The sequence below is a fragment of the Pogonomyrmex barbatus genome, unplaced genomic scaffold (assembly GCF_055798465.1).
Source record: "Pogonomyrmex barbatus isolate J1 unplaced genomic scaffold, ASM5579846v1 scaffold5, whole genome shotgun sequence".
Taxonomy (NCBI): domain Eukaryota; kingdom Metazoa; phylum Arthropoda; class Insecta; order Hymenoptera; family Formicidae; genus Pogonomyrmex; species Pogonomyrmex barbatus.
This window is the reverse complement of record NW_028297149.1, coordinates 2,910,348-2,929,229: the sequence shown is the minus strand read 5'-3', so window position 1 is coordinate 2,929,229 and position 18,882 is coordinate 2,910,348. Positions and strand designations below refer to the sequence as shown.

Genomic DNA, 18,882 nt, shown 5'->3' with positions numbered 1-18,882 from the left:
AAGTTGTCAATGATTTCAACGCAAAACCCGCGTACTTTAAGTACCGCATATGAATAAGTTGAGAGACATGATCAGGGTTCATAAGGACGCTCTACCAACACTCCAAAAGGAATGTAGTGTACAAGATCTGTTGCGGCAGCTGATGCATGCTGTGTCGGACAAACAATGAGATAATTAAAAAGGAGACTGCATGAATACCAGAATTATTAGGTGTACAAAAAAGTTCTGAGCTTTTTTTGTAAAATTCAATCTTTATTCAAAAACAAACAAAAAAATATTAATCAGCGAAATATTCCCCGTTTGCATCAACGACCTTTTGCCATCTTTCGGGTAGCTTGCAAATTCCTTGATGATAGAAACTCACCGGCTTCGAAACAATAAAGTCATCAATGCATCTTCGTATCTCTTCAAATCTCACGAAATGTGTATCAGCCAAATGATGCTGCAGCGACCGGAATAGGTAGTAATCGGAAGGCGCCATATCTGGGCTATACGCCGCGTGCGGGAGAAGTTCCCAGCCTAACGCAGATATGGTCCTGAGTCGCTTTCGCAACATGTGATCGAGCATTGTCATGAAGCAAGATCACTTTACGACGTCCTTGGCCAGTAAATGGCCTCTTTTCTAATGCATCGCTCAAATTGGTCAATTGTTGTTGATAGCAGTCTGCCGTGATTATTTCACTCGGTTATAACAACTCGTAATACAACACCTTTCCAATCCCACCAGATACAGAGCAAAACCTTCTTGACGTGGACATTGGGCTTTGGCGTCGATGTCGAAGGTTGACCAGAGTCAACCCATAATTTTCTATGTTTAGGATTATCATAAAGAATTCACTTTTTATCGCCTGTAATGATTTTGTGCAGAAAATTTTTTTTCCGGAACTTTGAAAGCAAAGTGAATGCAGTGTCACGCCGACGATTTTTGTTGTCTTCGGACAATTCATGCGGAACCCATCTGCCTTCCTTCTGAACCTTTTCCATCGTATGTAAACGTACGGAAATGGTTTGCTGCGTAACGCCAAGCTATTCTGCAAGCTCCTTTTCAGTTTGCGCAGAGTTTATATCCAGCAGTGCTTGCAATTCGTCCGTTTCAATCTTTTGAGGGCGTCCAGCACACGGTTCATCTTCAAGACTGAAATCTCCTTGGCGAAATTTTTGATACCATCTTTTACTTGTAGTATGACTTACAGCGTTCTCTCCATATGCAGCACAAATCATTGCAGTGGCTTCAACAGCATTTTTCTTCAGATGAAACGCGAAGTGGATGGAAAATCGAATATGCTCTTTTGTTATTGCCATCGTGAACACTATTGATTTTTGAAGTTATGTGCATCAAACGCCAAACCGTATGGCATTTTAGAAGACCAAATGTCAATGCTTTAAAACCACAAAAGAAGATATATATAAAATATGGGAAGATATATATAAAATTTAAATTGTTATTTCGGTTGTATGAAATCTAAAGCTCAGAATTTTTTGTACATCTGATATATACATAGAAACACGAACACACAGTTTCAGTCATTATAGATATAATCCGAATACAGATTAGATTACGATCATGATTTTGATTGGAACGGTGTGAAAGTATTAGATTGTGAACGTAATTTGTAGAAACGATTAATCTCAGAGATGCTTTTTATTAAAAAACAGAATAATAGTTTAAATTCACAATCTGACATTAAATTCTTGCATTGCGTACGTTTCCGTCTTGAGCAAATTGTAACTTCGGCTTTGTTTGATGACAAGTTGTTGAATTATGGAGTCATCGCTCAGTCACTGCCTGGAGCTCAAGGCGTGTGGATGTACTGTTGGTGTGCTGCTCGGTGCGAACCGCGCCGCAATCCTGCGCGTGCTTTCGGTTAGTGTGAATTGTGTTCATCTGATAACTGACAACTCCTTAAAGACTGTCCTGTCTCTTTAAGAATGACATGGTTGCGCGGTCATAATAATTCTAGTTAGCGAATTTAACATTCAGTGAGCACATCGGTTGAACACAGTATCTTGTCTTTATCTTTATATACTAAAGATGACTCAAACTAGAGTCGAAACGTATGTTTTATATATTTTTAAGTTGTGAAGAATGTCAGTTGCGCACCGTAAACAGCGCTGATTCTCATTTGCCCATTTACCACATCATATGAAAAATAACAGTTTTCAAATCAGGAGACTCCCATCTCCTACAAAGAATTTCATCCTTAATAACCAGAGAATCCCATTGAGACCAATAAATTTTCGAAGAAATATTCCCGGAAATGATGTCGAAGAGGGCGTTTATCTATAATATTTCCTTACTCCGAAGAATTTCAACAATCGAAGGATCTTCTAACTGCGATGCCTGTCTATCCTTTGATTCTTTTCCCTCTAAAACTATTCTTCCTAAATATTCCCCTTTATTTTCCTCCTCTTTTCTTTCCACTCTGGCACAATAATTGTAGTCACTTTCCGCACAGGGGCGTCTTGATAATCCCCATGCGATTTCCCTGTTCGATGAAAAATTTCGAAATTACATTGCTGAGGACGTTCCAATCAGCGGAATCAACCAACTGACCTTCTAGTTCTCTAAAAGACATCAACCATCAAAGAGAAATGATCAGTTCTTATTAAGAATTCTTATCCATATAAGTAGTGATAAAAACTTTTCAAAGAGTCAACTATTGCTAACAACTCTCTACGAGTAACACAATAATTTCTTTCGGTTTTACTTAACCCTAAAATAAGCAATTACTCTCTCCTTTCCTTCTGAAATATGGGATAAAACAGCATCAATGCCATGATTCGAGGCGTCAGTACCCAAAATGAATTTTCCTGTCCCAATTGGAAAAAACAAGGAGAAGAAATCAAATATCGCTTTAGCTTTTCAAATGACTCTTGACAATGTTCATGTTAAACAAATCTACACTGTTTCTCCGTCAAGGAAAATAAAGGTTTTGCAATTTGCGAAAATCCTCTAACAAATTTCCTATAATAGGAGCAAAATCCTAAAAAGCTATGGACTTACTTCTTATTTCGCATTCCAGCACGGAAGCAATCTTTTCAGAATCAGTAGAGATTCCTTTTTCCGAGACTTCATGACCTAAATATTTAACTTTCCTTCCAAACAGGGAACATTTCTTTGGATTTATTTTTAAATTTGCTGCTCTAAAAGGAAGAAAAACTCCCCGAAGATTAGCCAACATCTCCTCGAAGGTCTTATTGAAAATCACAACATCATCTAAATAAACAGATTTTATATAATATCTGATGAAGAACTTTTTCCATTAACTTCTCAAAAGTCGCTGTTACGTAACCCAAATGACATCACAGTAAATTGCCACAAACCGTTTCCTATTGAGAATGCTGTCTTTTTCTTATTTTCTGGACGAAGTTTCACCTGCCAGTATCCACTTTTTAAATCCAATGTGGAAAACCAAGAATTTCCTGACAATCGATCAAGAAGATCATCAATTCTTAGGAGTGGGTAATAATCCTTCTTGGTGACTGTGTTGAGCTTTCTGTAATCCACACAGAACCTCAACATCCCATCCTTCTTCACTATGACCGCAGGTGAAATCCAAAGATTATGGGATTCTTCAATCATCTCTTGCTGCTTCATTTCCTCAAGAATTTTCTTCACTTCATCTCGCATCTGAAAGGGAATGCGTCTAGGAATCTGTTTTATAGGATTCGATTTTCCTACAAAAATTGAGTGCATTATTACCGAGCAATTACCCGCTACAATATTTTCCGAAAAGATATCTTTCGAGAAATTCTTCGAGAAATTCAGAAAAACTTTTCTGTTGTAAATCATTTAACCTTTCTGAATTCCTATTAAAGAAATCTAATAAAAAGTCAGGAACTTTCTTTTCTGAGAAACTAATACAAGAACAAAATAGGTTTCCTTCTTTTCCAGAAATGTCATTGCTAAAGAACGAATTGAGGATCCTATTCTGCCCGATTTTAACAAGAAAATCTGCTCTCAAGATGCATTCATACTCAATTTCCGCCATATACATCGGAAATTCTAAGGAAAACTTCTCTATCTCGACTTTAACATTTATTTTAAAATCAATGAGAACTTCTTGCCCAGTTAGATATTTCAATTTTCTGTTCCTTATCTAAAACTGTTGCCTTCCCAGCCTTTTATAATCCCATCCTTTTATAATTTTTGTTTTCGATTTATAAACTTACTACATGTAGTAATTTTATGCCGAAAGTTTTTCCCCAAAACGTAAAACTCTAATCTTGAAACTAATTCGCTATATTGCGAATTTTCCAATTCCGTCCCCTCCTTTAAAATTGAATAGGCTTTCCTTTTTAAATAAGAAACCAATACGACCGAGACCACTTTCTTCGAATTTCCCCATCTATTTGCCCGATTAATTCAAACTGAGATAATAATTCTCACAAAGGAAAATTTCCGTCATATGTGTCGGGCTTTACTTTTAAACCGAGACCGAGATTAAAAATCGGATTTGAATGGTCTGGTATGGGTAGTTGCTCCTCAAACTGCCGCACCGATTCTTCCTGCTCTTCTTCTCCGCGTCGCCGCTCTGCACGCTCCTCTCTAAGAAGGCGAAACTCCTCTATAGTCATACGGAGAATCATCTCCAGGCTCGTTTCCGAATCCTCCGTTCGCACACAAACTCTCTTCCTGGCCGAGACAACCCGTCTCCCCAACTCCTTCTTGTCCCACTTCTGTTGCTAATTCCTTTCGTGTCAATTCCACTTGACGCTCTGCCATGTTTCTCCGATTCCGGACGAGCCCCTAAAAATGTCACGCTCACGGCGGGTTCACTCGCGTTACACTCACGCCAAGGAAGGAAGAGAGAAAGAAGAAATGTAGAAACATACTTTATTAAACACAGAAGCACGGGAACTAACAAGGGCTTTCTACAATTCAATATAAATTTATATATATCAATATAAATACTTTCTCAACAACAACTTGACAACCGCTTAATGCCGCGTCGGCAAGGAAAGGAAATCTTCAGGTTGGAAATCGATATGAGGGTAATGTCGAGCGAAACGCTCAGTCGTACATACATACCTATATATATGTATATATATATATTTATACAAAGTGTCCCAAAACTCTCGCTTTGGGGGATACACTACGTTATTTTTTATGCTAAAAGAAACAACTTTTTTCTTTAGCAAAATTGCGTGCGACGAGTAGTTTTTACAGTGGATCAAATTAAAAGTGAGCGCGCGTATGTGCGTAGCGGTCAGGGCGGTCTGGCGCACGTTCCTCAGGTCACCGCGGTCTGATACTTAATCTTTGATAACTTCACATATTATATTGTTTAAAATATGATAAAAGTTAATAAAATAAGTATTGTTTTCATTCTTTAACGATTTAATAAAAAAATTGTCTGATTTCGTAGCATTATCTCAAAATAAAAATAAATGTAAATAATATGGTATATTGTATGGGTATAATGGTGTAAACTGAGCATTCTATTATTTTAATTACTGCACAATTGCATATAACAATAAATGCAACAATTGCATATAAAAAATATTGAATTTGACGAATTATTTAGACACTTGTACGTCCTTGCGCGGTTGGACAATACACGGTACGAATACGGGGGGGGGGGACGTGAGCTCGGAGATGCTCGTCGAATTCCGTGTTCGGGAAAGAGTCGCAGTCGTCTGGATTTAATTGCTCGAAAGGATTTATTATTAACTTAGATGTGAGATTACTAGAGATTTACATAGAGGATGTCTTGTCTCTCTTAGCGTAGCGCCATTCGCATATGGTTTTCGCTTGCCGCTTTGTGATATTCGTAGCGCGGTTAAATCGCGAATGCGATGGGTGACAGTCGCTAGACCGTCGTATACGCAGTGCGTGGCAACCGGGCCCGCGTTGTGTCGAGCGTTTAGACATGCGGGTCTTGCTAAGCGGGTTGCTAGCAAAGCTAGATAGTTGATGCTTGCGATAATACGTGTTTCTCGCGTATACCATAGGAAAAGTCCGAAAACGCTCCGACTTTTGAATATGCAAGAATACGGAAATATCGCGAGCGCCCGATATTTCATAAGAAAGTCCGAGAACGTTCTGATTTTTCGGACAGGGAGGAAACGAGAATATCGCGAGCGCCCGATATTTCGTAGGAGAAAAGTCCGAGAGCGCTCCGATTTTTGGACGAGAAGGAAACGAGAATACTGAGAACGTTCGGTATTTCGTGAAAGAAAAACCCGAGAACATTCCAATTTTTCGCGAAAGGAAAGAACGGAAATACTGAGAACGCTCGGTATTCGATGCGAGAAGATTCTCGCGTTGTTCAAGTTGGGTCGGTGCTTTTGAAAGCGGATGGGTCGGATGATCGAACAGGTCTGGAGTCTTTTACAAAAATTTGCCGGATATTTATACCCATTTTTGTGCTACATGTCGACGTGTGATTAATTATAATTGTTTAAACAAAACAGCTGATTTGTCACGCCGTCGACGCGTGACAGATCAGCGGCGCGCGTGTATTGTTCGGTCGCGGTCAGGGAAGTTCGGGCGGCCCCGGATGATGTGGGCCGCGTAGCGCGCTAGTAACGGAGCACTTTCAAATGCTTCATTACATTATTATGAAAAAATCAATTTTTTTACTTTTCATGATTACGTACTCACGTAATTAATAAATATTCGTTAAATTTAATATTTTTTTTATTGTCATATGCGATGAGCATACGACGATAAAAAATAATTAAAATAATAGATTGCTCAATTCATACACCATATAATTTACATTTATTTTTATTTCCAGATAATGCTACGAAATCAGATAATAATTTTTTTATTGAATCGTTACGTAAAGGATGAAAACAATACTTATTTTGTTAACTTGTATTATATTTTAAACAATACAGTACGTGAAGTCGTCAAAGATTAAGTCTCAGGCCCCGCCGGCCTGAGGAACGCATGTCAGCCGTGACCGCTACGCACATACGCGTATTCGTCACTTTTAATCTGATTTATTGTAAAAATTACTCGTCGCACGCAATTTTGCTAAAGGAAAAAGTTGTTTCTTTTAGGATAAAAAATCACGTAGTGTATTCCAAATGCGAGAGTTTTGGGACACCTTGTATATATTAATAAAATATTAATAAATATATATATATATATTGTTTACAGCAGCAATATTGCATTTATTACAATTAATTTCGTAATTTTAATAGTAAATTCATAATCTGTGACGACAAAATAATACATACACTTAATTTAGTACAAATCAGTTTAAAATCATAAATGCATTGTACTTTTTAATCGCTATTTTACATCCGCCATTTTAAAACAGAGGACCAATCAAAAAATGAGCTACAACTGAGCGACAACTTTGTTCGCAATTGAATAAATTTTAATTAAAAAAAAAATATTAAAATTGATTAAGATTTACAAGCTGTAGATAATTATGAAGCACGATTTCTGTTTTTTTACCCGCCATTTTACGTCCGCCATTTTGAAATGAAAATGCAATTAAAAAATCCGCTTCCTTAACTTTGTATGCAATTAAATAAACTTTAATTAAAAAAAAAACATTAAAATCGGTTAAGACTTGTGAACTCTGAACAATTATGAAAGACAATTTTTCATTTGATCCTACTGTGCGCCGTATGAAGAAGAAGTGAAACTGTTCAGGTAACGGAGTGTTTGTTTACGCCATGGATGTTTTGCTCGTGGCATTACGTGTGCCGAATTCCTTGTAGTTATTCTAGGCTTGAATAAAGCCTTCGTGTTTTGTAAAAGAGTGTTGAATCATTACGTGCGGTTTCCTAGCGTATCGCGCGAGTGTGCGGAATCGCAGGAGCGTGTGCGTGGTTAATGATTATGACCGACGCGGACGTAACAATATAATCGTAATACTGATTTATCTAATTTAATAGTGCCAATAACTCTATCAAATACTCTCTTTGATCTATGTTTAATTTTATTATTATTTCAGAAACATCCTCTTCTTTAATTTTAGTTCCAAGATCTTTAAAGTCTTGCATGACTTCACTCGCTTCTATGTTTGCATACTTATTGCATTTTCTGGATCATCTTGAGATGCATCCTGTTGTTTTTGCAATCATTTCATTATCTAGATATTTCTGAACTAATTGTTTTGCAGTTTCAAATGCCGTTTTCAATTCTTCTAATTGTTCTTGATATTGTGCTTTAACAAGATGTGATTTAATTCAGTGAAATGATTCTTTGTAGGTGTCACATCTATTTTTAAGATCATCTAGTTTCCGTCATGGTTGAAACATAAGTAATAGTGCAAAGAAATATCTTTCTAATTGTGTCGAACGTCATTTTTTAAAAATTATAAAATTTTTTTTAATTAACATTTTTAGAAATAACATTATTATATTTCTTATAAATCATGATTGTGAATAGTAATATCATTAATATAGTTAAGTAAATATATTTATATAATTGGGTACATTTTGATATAAATTAATTTTAGTCAATATTTTCTTCAATTTAATGTAAAATTATTATTTATTTTATTTAAATTATTTATTTTGTTAGACCGATTTGACTATTTCTTCAATGTATTATATGTCACAATATTACTGTACACAATATTACACAATATTACTATTACATATGATACACGTTATACCTTCCTTTTTATTAATCAATACATACAACTTCACACGAAGGATATCTATCAAAGACTTATCAAAAAAATGAGCGCTGCACTATCATACAGAGGCATTCATTAGCGCCTCCAGAAAAAAGAAAGTAACGGCGAGGACGTTTCTTAAAATTTACCAATCTGAACTTTGCGTCGCGATTGCGTTGCGATATCTCAGTTTGTAAAACACGAAAAAAAAAATGAAAAAATTTTTCTTATATAATTTGATTCAGCTATCGATTAAGCGTAGTTAGAATTTAATCAATACAGTCGTTGCTGAGATATGAAAATGTAGACCGAGTTCATCCTGAGGTCTCGCGTAAAGAGAGCCACAGGCGTCTCGCCACTACCGTTCTACGCAAACTTCGCTGCGCGTGAACTTGGTGTCGAGACACCATCCGTGTCTCTTATACGTAGTGTAGTTACGTATGGATGCGAGGCTTGAATAATTACGCAGAGATGCGTGAGATTTTAGACACTTTCGAAAAAAAATTCTGCGAAAAATATATGGACCACTGCAAGAAGAAGATTTATGGAGATTAAGATACAATTATGAACTGTATCAGCTGTACAAAATACCTAAACCATCAGACAACATAAGTCTCATGAGACTTAGATAGATCGGACACGTGTAACGTATGGAGGAAACAAGAGTATCTAAGAGAATCTTGAAAACATGCAAACTATGATGGGGAAGACCGAAAGCAACGTGGGAGGATGCAGTGGATACGGATGCGAGGAAATTTCTAGGTTTGAGAGACTGAAGGAGAAGTGCTGACCTTGACATGAGGACCGTGACGAGTGGAGGGCTAAGCTTCGGGAGACCATGGCTCGACCTTGAGCTGTAATGCCATTGATAGAAATATACATGTATATATGTATATTTCACATGTATATATGTATATATACATATATATATATATATATGTATATATATATATATATATATATATATATATACATGTGTATATATATATATATATATATATATATATATATATATATATATTGTCGCGCTCGCGGCGGTCATGAATCGCGAGTTGCGGATGAGCTGCGCGCGGAATAACAACTTTCTTAATAAAAACTTGAGAAAACTTTATTAATAACGAAACAATTACAACACCGCGGACACACGTCCGTCCGCCTCAAGTCTCCGCGTAACAACAACCATCCTTGACAACCGCTCCAACTACGTCGGCAAGGAACGATCTTCAAATTAGTAATCGATGTGACGGCAGCGCCGAGCGGAACACCGTTCGGGCGTAACAACAACACAACGTAACACAAAAATGTCGCATTTCCGCGGCGGCAACTCACGAAAATAAATAGAGGCCGTTTACAAAGAGAGAACTATAATAAGTTCAACAATTATTGCACAGTTCATTTTACAATCTTTAAGCTTCTCAAAACCGTCCCGCACAAATCTTCGTCAAATCAACTCCATCGATCGATAAACATAAATAACGGCGCGTTGGCAAGGAACGATTTTCACAACATTACTCAAGGACCAAAGCGAGCGGATCATTCGACAACAACAATATATATATATATATATATACAAGGTATCCCAAAATCACCGTATTTCCTTTTAAGAGCAGATTCTTTGGAACATTCTAAGATGAAAATATTAATACGAAAATGTCAAGGCTATAATAGTTTTTAAATTATTGGCGATTAAAGTTCACTAATAACAGAACTGATATTTCGTGTGTTCAGACATGGTGATATGACAAGTGGTAAAGGTTTCACATCAGGATCCTCTTACATCGAGAATATCACAGAAATATTCAATGACATTCTTAATATACAATGACATTAAGAAATTATTTCTGTTTCGGAACTTATTTGTATATTACACAATTAATATCGCAATATAACATCGCCAAATATCTGTTTAATAACGACATATTGTACCATGTGATAGCTGTCAAAAAGTTCATTACAATCTTTATTTACCTCATATGTTAATGCCAAAATGATACAATCAGCCGGCATGTACGTATTCCTCATGAAAAACTAAGTAGAAAATGTCAACAGTAAAATGTTGTGATATCAACAGTTTTCAAATGGTAAGCCTTTGAAAATGTCCAACCACAGAGCGAAGAAATCGCGCCGTCGTTGCGGCGCAACTGGCCGAATGGATATTGCTAAACGGCACGGTGTCGAACGAATATTGCATCGCAAACTAAGTTTCGTGAAGTTTCTATTAACAATTACTGCTCTATTCTTAAATTGAGTCCATTGAATCTATTAAAATCTCCATTTTGCGAAAAACATATTGTTCACCGACGAATCGATGTTTACGAGAGAAGAGATTTTTAATACACATAACTTTCACTTCTACGCGAATGAAAATCCGCATGTGTAATTAAAAGTTATCAACACAAATTCAGCATTAACTTATGGGCTGGCATATAAAAGAATTCTGTGGTGAGTATTATTTTTAATAATCATAAATGTACTTCCTCTTTTACTTTGTTATATTAAAAATTGAAGTATTGGATGCAATAAAATACGTATTTCAACGTTCTAACGCCTTCAATGTAATGTAGCAATGCATATTTACTTGCTTTCAATGACTAGATTTTTATATTTTAAAACGTCTCTATCTCCGCGTCGCTCGGTTTTGCAGGATAGCGTCGATCGGTTTTGTCAGGATTCGGTACGAGAAATAAAATATCATGTCTTTTGGTATTTCTAGGTTTATATTTACAATGCCGACTGGCTGTTTTTGTATTTACAGTATTTACAGGTATTTCGCCGTTGGTACGGCGAAAAGACGCGCGGTTTCCACGTATTATATACAATCGCTTTTGCTCGCGGTCGGTTCTCCGAATTTCGTCGCATTCTTCGATAGGCGCGGCGCGGGCGCGACGGTGCGCGGGGATTTCGGCCGACTTGTTTTGACGGATCAGCTGCGAGTGTTGATATGACGGATCAGCTGTGTGTAAGGCTTATGACGGCTTGAATGCAGGAAGCTCCCTGCTTCTCGATCGTCAAAGGAATATGTGCACAAGGGCTTTCTTTGTGGAGCCCAGGTTGAGAAGCTCCTCAACCTGTGAGTACTTGTGCGCTGGTGGATATTAGAGGAGCGATCGGCCAGAAGCTCCTGGCACGATAGGTAGCACCCTAGATCGCTTTTTCTGGAGAGGATTCGGAATATCGAGAGCAGTGTCGGACTGGTAACTGTCTCGCTGGGAATCGGTCTCGTTTATCTCCCGGACTCGCTTAATATACCCGAGCCGACCATCGGTCGGGTTTCGTCGGGAACGGGTCGGCCGGACTCGGGTCGGGGTAGTTTCCGGGGGATGTCTCGTCGGAATCCCCGCGATAATTCGCCGAACGCGCTCGGGAATTCCGCGAGGATGTTCGGTGGCGCGGTCGGTAGCGGGGCCGGCGGTGGTGGCCACCGTGTGTCTATTGTCTCACGCGGCGCGCACGTGAAGCCGCGTGATCACCGGTTTGCCGCGTCCGCTGTTCGACGGGCTTTTCTCGACGGTGGGATCGCGGAAGGATCGCCGTGTCGGCGCCCCGACGGTTGATCGGTCGGGGACCCTTAATACTGTTAACAATTGTTCACATAATATTAAATTGTTAGTAATTGAGGGGGGGTGAGTCGGGTGTCGTTATAATTTTATTTTCAAAAATATTTAAGTATATCATTATTTTGTGCAGATTGGACCATTCCAACTTCTTGCGAGAATTGACGATGAAATTTATAGTAATTTTCTTTTTGAAGAATTACCCGAATTACTTGAGGATATACCATTGGAGGAGCGACGAGTGGTATTAACACGATAAAGCACCTTCACACAATGCAAGGTGCATACGGTGAATTCTAAATAAAAAATATCTTAATATAATATATAGATTGGCCGCGGAGGTCCTCGAGCATGGCCACTAGATTTAATTCCGCTTGATTTTTTCTTATGAGGAACAATAAAGAAATATGTGTATTGCATGCCTATAAACACTCTCCAGGAACTCAGTAATCAAATTCATGAAGCGCTTGCAATTACCATGCCTGAAATGGTACAACAATCAAGAGAGAATTTTATTAAACGTGCTCAGCTTTGTATTGAAATGTATTGAAATGGATGGCGGCTGTTTCGAACATGTATTGTGAAAATTTTTGAAACATTGTTTAAAATGTAATTTGTAATAACAATACACTTTTATGCATACTTGCTTATTTAGTAATCAAAATTTTAAATTTGAGACGTTTCGACTTTACTTATTGTTAGTCTTCTTCAACCGAAATAATAAATAATTCAAACGCAGAAAATATTTTGATTAATATTTTGATTCAATATAAAACATATTAAAACAAAATAGATAAATAAATATAAAATGTAAAGTATAAAATGTAAAATGTAAAATAAAGAGAGAAAAATAATAAATCTGTGTAGAGTTTCGCTTAAAACCTTTTTAAGTCCAAATTTACTACAGAAACCACGATACGCCGCTATATAGTTTTTGTATAGATTTAAATAAAAACCAAGAATCATTATGAGTAAGGCTCGATACACATTATTGGTCCGTTCTCGTTCCGCTCTCGGTCCGCTCATGTCCGATCAAATATTATTCCATTGTTTATAACGTACGTATCTACACTATGGATTTCGGTCTCGCTCCGCTCTCGTTCCAGCAACGATCCTTCGAAAGAATATTTTACCGGAGCTTGATCGAACTTATCCAGATCCGTACCAATAATGCAAACAGACGACTCAATCAATTCACCGTTAATTCTCGCAGTCTGTCAGTATCGAGCATTGTCGAGCAGTGTTAAAAAATATCGAACAGCAATATGAGTAAAGAAAAATCTTGGTCATTTGAAAAAGATATATTTTACATATATTTTATAATTATAAACTAATTATTGATATACTTCTTAATTTTTATATTAAATTGTAATAACAATTATAATTAACTCTTTATCGGAAAATAGTGTCATTTCTTCGAGCAAAAATTATGAACCTGATAGGACGAAGATCGAAACTATACTGATCATCTGGGATCGGATCACAAAAGCGGATCGCGTCACTGGACCGTGAGCGATTTGAATATTCAAGGATTATGATCAGACCATGAGCGGACCGTGAGCGGACCAAGAGCGGACTGATAGTGTGTATCGAGCCTAAAAGAAAGTGTAAAAGCAAATCAGATCGCCAATATAAAAACATAATCGAATGACACAAATTACAATAGTTAAAGAATAAAAAAATTATTTTTATAAATTTTAATAACAATTATAATAAATGTATGTTAATAAAGTCAATTTACAAAAAGAAAATGTTAGTCGAAGAGTAAAAATGTACAGATCATCACAGATTCATCATTTCCAAGCGCGAGAAAGTCAAATTGGACACAATTTAAGAATACAGCAGTAGATATTAGTAGAAATTTCATAGAACTTAGTATGCAATATTCGTTCGGCATCGTGCCGTTTAGTAGTATCCATCCGGTCGGTCGCTTGATTGCGCCGCATCTGATGACGCGAATTCTTCTCTGATTGAATATTTTCGAAGGCTTCCGATAAAGAGTTAATCATAATTGCTATGTTACATGTTAATATAAAAATTAAGACATATATCAATAATTAATTTATAATTATAAAATATACATAAAATATATTATATATCTTTTTCAAATGACCAAGATCTTTCTTTACTTATATTGCTGTTCGATATTTCTTAACTGCTCGACAATGCTCGATACTGACAGACTGCGAGAATTAACGGTGAATTGATTGAGTCTACCATTTGAAAACTGTTGATATCACAACATTATACCATTGACATTTTCGATTCAGTTTTTCACGAGGAATACGTATATGCCGACTCCTTTGGGTAACCTGGATTATCCTATATGTATTGTGACCGCCGCCCTTGAAAACGGTCTCTCGTAACGTAAATAACTAAATGTTGGGTGCCAGGCACGAGCGTCAATCATGCAAGGAAAAAAATCGCAAGTCTTTCTGTTGGTCTTGCACAACAAAGTTCAAATTCGCATACACTAGATGATAGTCCGGCAGCTCGATTTGATGTTAGAGGAGGGGTTGCTGGACGGGGCGCGAGAGAGAAGGAATCAAAAATGATGCAACAAGAATTAACTAAGAGAACAATACGGATGCCCTTAATTTCGACTCGAGTCATTACATTTCCTTATCTCGATTGTTCGCTGATAACGCGATACATTTCGAAGAGTCTCGAATTTCATAACGACAAAGAACCATATAAAAAATTCTTACACTGAACAAGTAATACGACGGTGCGATATATAACCCGGAAATATTCACGGAAACGGTATTCTCGGTACGACGCTTTCGCCTGATGGCTCGAGCTCACACAAAACACAGATTTTATTCGCAATATGTGATTTTATACAATCCGCAAACGACAGTTTATCTCATTTTTACAAACGTAATTCTACGCGCGGCAATCATACAAAAAGAAAATCGTACAAAGACTACAATTATTTGGGCTTTCCGTAACGAGAGGCGAGAGAAAAATATCACAAACGACTCGACAATTATCACGAGGTAAGCACGTGACCGGCTCGCCGGGTGGACAATGGCGATGGCGCAATCCTTTCGCGACCGGAGAACACTTTCCCCGCAAAAATCTCTTCAAGCCAGCCCCGCGCGATACCTCTGATCCGCGGGTGAAATTGACGACTTTACAATAATAACGTTCGCCTCACCAGTCGGCAACCCTTTCCTCGATCCTGTGTCTCGATAACTCTCCTCTTGATTCTTGGTTCTTGCGTCCACTCACTCTCGGAAAAGAGTTCTGTTCGATCCTCGCGAACTCTCGCGACACCGTGGTGGTCGTCATCCTCTTTGCGTATCGATCAGCACCGCGGCGCTATCAGTCGCTAAATCCTTTAGATTTTGGCGTGAATCCTAGATGACTCGCACTTCGCTGATCCCGCGGGAGATTCGAAGGCGGCGATCCTTTATTTGACCGAGCTTGCGACTTCCGAGGATCTTCTCTTGGTATATCAGTCCTTCCGATAACTGTCTCTCCCGACTCGATTACTCGTCCTCGTATTCTTTGGCTTGCTTTCCTCTATGTCTCCTCGCTATCTCGTGAGAAGCGCCGCGTGGCGTCTTCCCTCTCAATCGCCCTTCGATCCCCGCGTTGTATGGCGTTGTATGGTCAGCCTCTCAACTTCTATAAAACGTCGCACTACAATACGGGAACTTGTACAGAGAAAGAAATCCGGCAATTATTTAAGATAATACGACCTAATAATTCCTTGCATCTGGCAGCATCCTCTGCGCACCCGTCGTTGGTTGTCGTTGGTCGTCTTGGCAGGCGGCGGTATACAAATCTCGCGGTATTCGTCAATCTTGGCAGTACAGTGTAGTATCGAGGAAACCAAATTCGAAAACGATAGAAGAAAAGAATGGAAAAAGGTAAGGAAATTCGCGCAATTACGCGCGCAGCTCGCGTTACTCGTAGTTCGTTTGTGCTCTCGCTCTTCAAACGGGTGAACGCAGGACCCAGAAATACTCCGAATCGGAATAGTTACCTTGTGACGGGTAGTCTCGAGGCGCCAATATATATATATATATATATATATATATATATATATATATATATATTGTGACGTGGCATCTTCAGATTGTCCGTCACAAAAATGAGGGAATGGCCGATTCAGAGATTATTGGGTCCTACGTCCACCTGTTTAAGGGGAGAGAACGTGGGCGAAACTCAGGTGGCGCAAGCCACCCACGTAATTGCGTGAATCTTTTGTTCCCGTCCTTGTTATTATCGCTCCTGTTGTGTATTTTCACTTGATTATATTAAGTTGACGAAATTGACGACTACTGCAAAACGATTAATGTGCGACTGCATGCCTCTTGACGATCAACAGCGACGAACAGGATGCGAAGAGGATACCGCCGCTAGATGCGAGGACGAAATACGTCGTATTACCCCAAATAATTGCCGATTTTTTATACGCAAAGTTCCCGTTGCCTTAAATAATGTTACAGGGACAATGATGCCGACCACAGAAACGCAGAGACGATGGAGCGGTCAAAAGGAGAGGCGCCACTCCTCGCAAGATTGCGAGGAGACTCGCATCGAGGAAGGCTGGCTGAAGGAGTAGAGGACACGTAATCGAATTAGGGAAGATAGCCATCTCTCGCCGAAGGAATTGAATAGTGGATGAATCCTCAAGGAACAGAAGTTTAGCCAGAAATAAGAGATCGCTGCCTCTCCCACGAGGTCGAAGAAGGCGCAAACATCTAGAGCCTACGCACGAACAGAAGATTTATCGGTTAAATCGAAGTTAATCGCGTCGCAGCGCTAATCCATACCAAGACAGGGGATGATGACTGTGGCCATGTCGCGAGAATTCGGAAGGATTCACTTTCCGATAAGTGATGCGAGATAGTGAACGCAGGAGCCAGCTGCCGAGAGTGGACAGATAAGGAGGATCGAGAGAGTGTTGCCGTCTGGTGAAGCGAACTGTATAAAATTCTGTAAAGTCATCAATTTCATCAATAAATCGGTGGGATCGCACGAGGGATGACTCGCGAAATTTCGAAGGGAAAGGGTTTCCCGTGACCACGGAGATTCTTTCTTGTGTCGTTGTCGGCGGGCCGGCCACATGTCATTCCTCACGATATTATTATCGAGCCCTTATAGGCCGTTTTTCTCTCGTCCTCGTCGCTTTCGAAAATCTAAATAATGTCGTATGCACCTTCATGTATGGTTGTCACGTGTAGAATTATATCGTGAGAGTGAGATATCATGTGTCGTTTTGCGTCGTATTAAAGTACTCGGTGTAATAAAGTTAACTTGTTAAATGTGAGATTGAACACCATCAGGCGAAAGCATCGTTTCCAAAATATCTTTGCCGCGTGTCTGTCTACGTGATATACCGTACCGTCGTTATATTTTGTTTAATTTACAAATCTCTTTGTGTGATTCATTGTCATTGCGAGATTCGAGATGTGTGAGTTGTTACTGCATTTTGAAGAGATAATTGAGATAAGTAAGTAATATTTCAGGCCGAAATTAAAGCCATTTGCATTGTTAATTCTTGTCTATCCTTAATTCTTGCATAATTTCTTTTATTCATTCCTTCTCTCTCGTGCCCCGTTCCGTGAACTCCTCTATCATCTATAACCGAGCTATCGGATCAATGTTCGCGTCCGTGAATTTGGATGAAATTGCGTAAGACAAATTTTGCGATTTTTTTCATTTGGAGTGAGTGGCATGTGCTCGTGCCTGGCGCCCAACCTATTGTTAAAGTACCTTCACGAGACCTCAGAGACGGCGGTCACAAATTTTGGTGCCCAACGTAGGGCCACGTTGTCAATACCGATTATTTAACGAGAACGAGAAAGAAGGAAATAGAGTAACGTACAGATTCGTTTCGGCTTGTAATTGCGCGACCACACATTAATTTGTTTGTTGCCTTCTTGAATCGATTAATGCTGAATGTTTGGTGCTGGTAGCTAATAATTTTCACTAATATTTTTAACTATTGTTTCTAAATATTATTTATTTGAAAGTTATTGCTTATTTTGATTGCATATTATTGCTGTGTGTCCTTATTAACTAATATTCTCTTTTAACATATTTTGCGTGGCGAGTGAAGGGACCGTAAAATGAAGTGTATTTAGAAATTCGGTGCTCGCGAGTGCTGTGAAATTTAAAGATTTTTTTAATTTAACGTGTGAAATTCCGTCGTGTCTCGTCGACATGATACACATTAGCCGTATCGACCTCGCGCGACCGTTTCTTTTTTTTGTATTGTTGACACCACCGACGGTTATGGGAGCGTCCTATTTGACCACGTTAATATTGAGTCCCAATTGACCACCATCCCGATTGACCACAGTCCCGATTGACCACAATTCCGTTTGATCACCGTCCCGATTGACCACCATCCCGATTGACCACAGTTCCGTTTGGCTACAATCCCATTTGATCACCGTCCCGATTGACCACCATCTCGATTGACCACTATCCCGATTGACCACCATCTCGATTGACCACAGTCCCGTTTGGTCACAATTCCATTTGACTACCATTTCGATTGACCACAATCCCGTTTGGCCACAATTCTGTTTGACCACCGTCCCGATTGATCACCCTCCCGATTGATCACCATCCCGATTGACCACCGTCCCGATTGACTACAGTCCCGTTTGGTCACAATTCCATTTGATCACCATCCAGATCACGGTCTAGATTGGCTATTTTGAAGTTGACATATTCAATGTACTATTGTTATCACTGCGATTAATAATATTTTTTAT

At 38.7% G+C, this 18,882-nt stretch overlaps 1 protein-coding gene and 1 pseudogene across 1 annotated transcript in view; one reads left to right on the top strand and one right to left on the bottom strand.

Moving 5' to 3' along the window:
• Positions 1 to 18,882, bottom strand: part of LOC148935313 (uncharacterized) — a 343,230-nt gene that overhangs the window by 136,557 nt on the left and 187,791 nt on the right. The gene's annotated exons all lie outside the window — the stretch shown is intronic.
• Positions 10,861 to 12,726, top strand: LOC148935324 (uncharacterized; annotated as a pseudogene).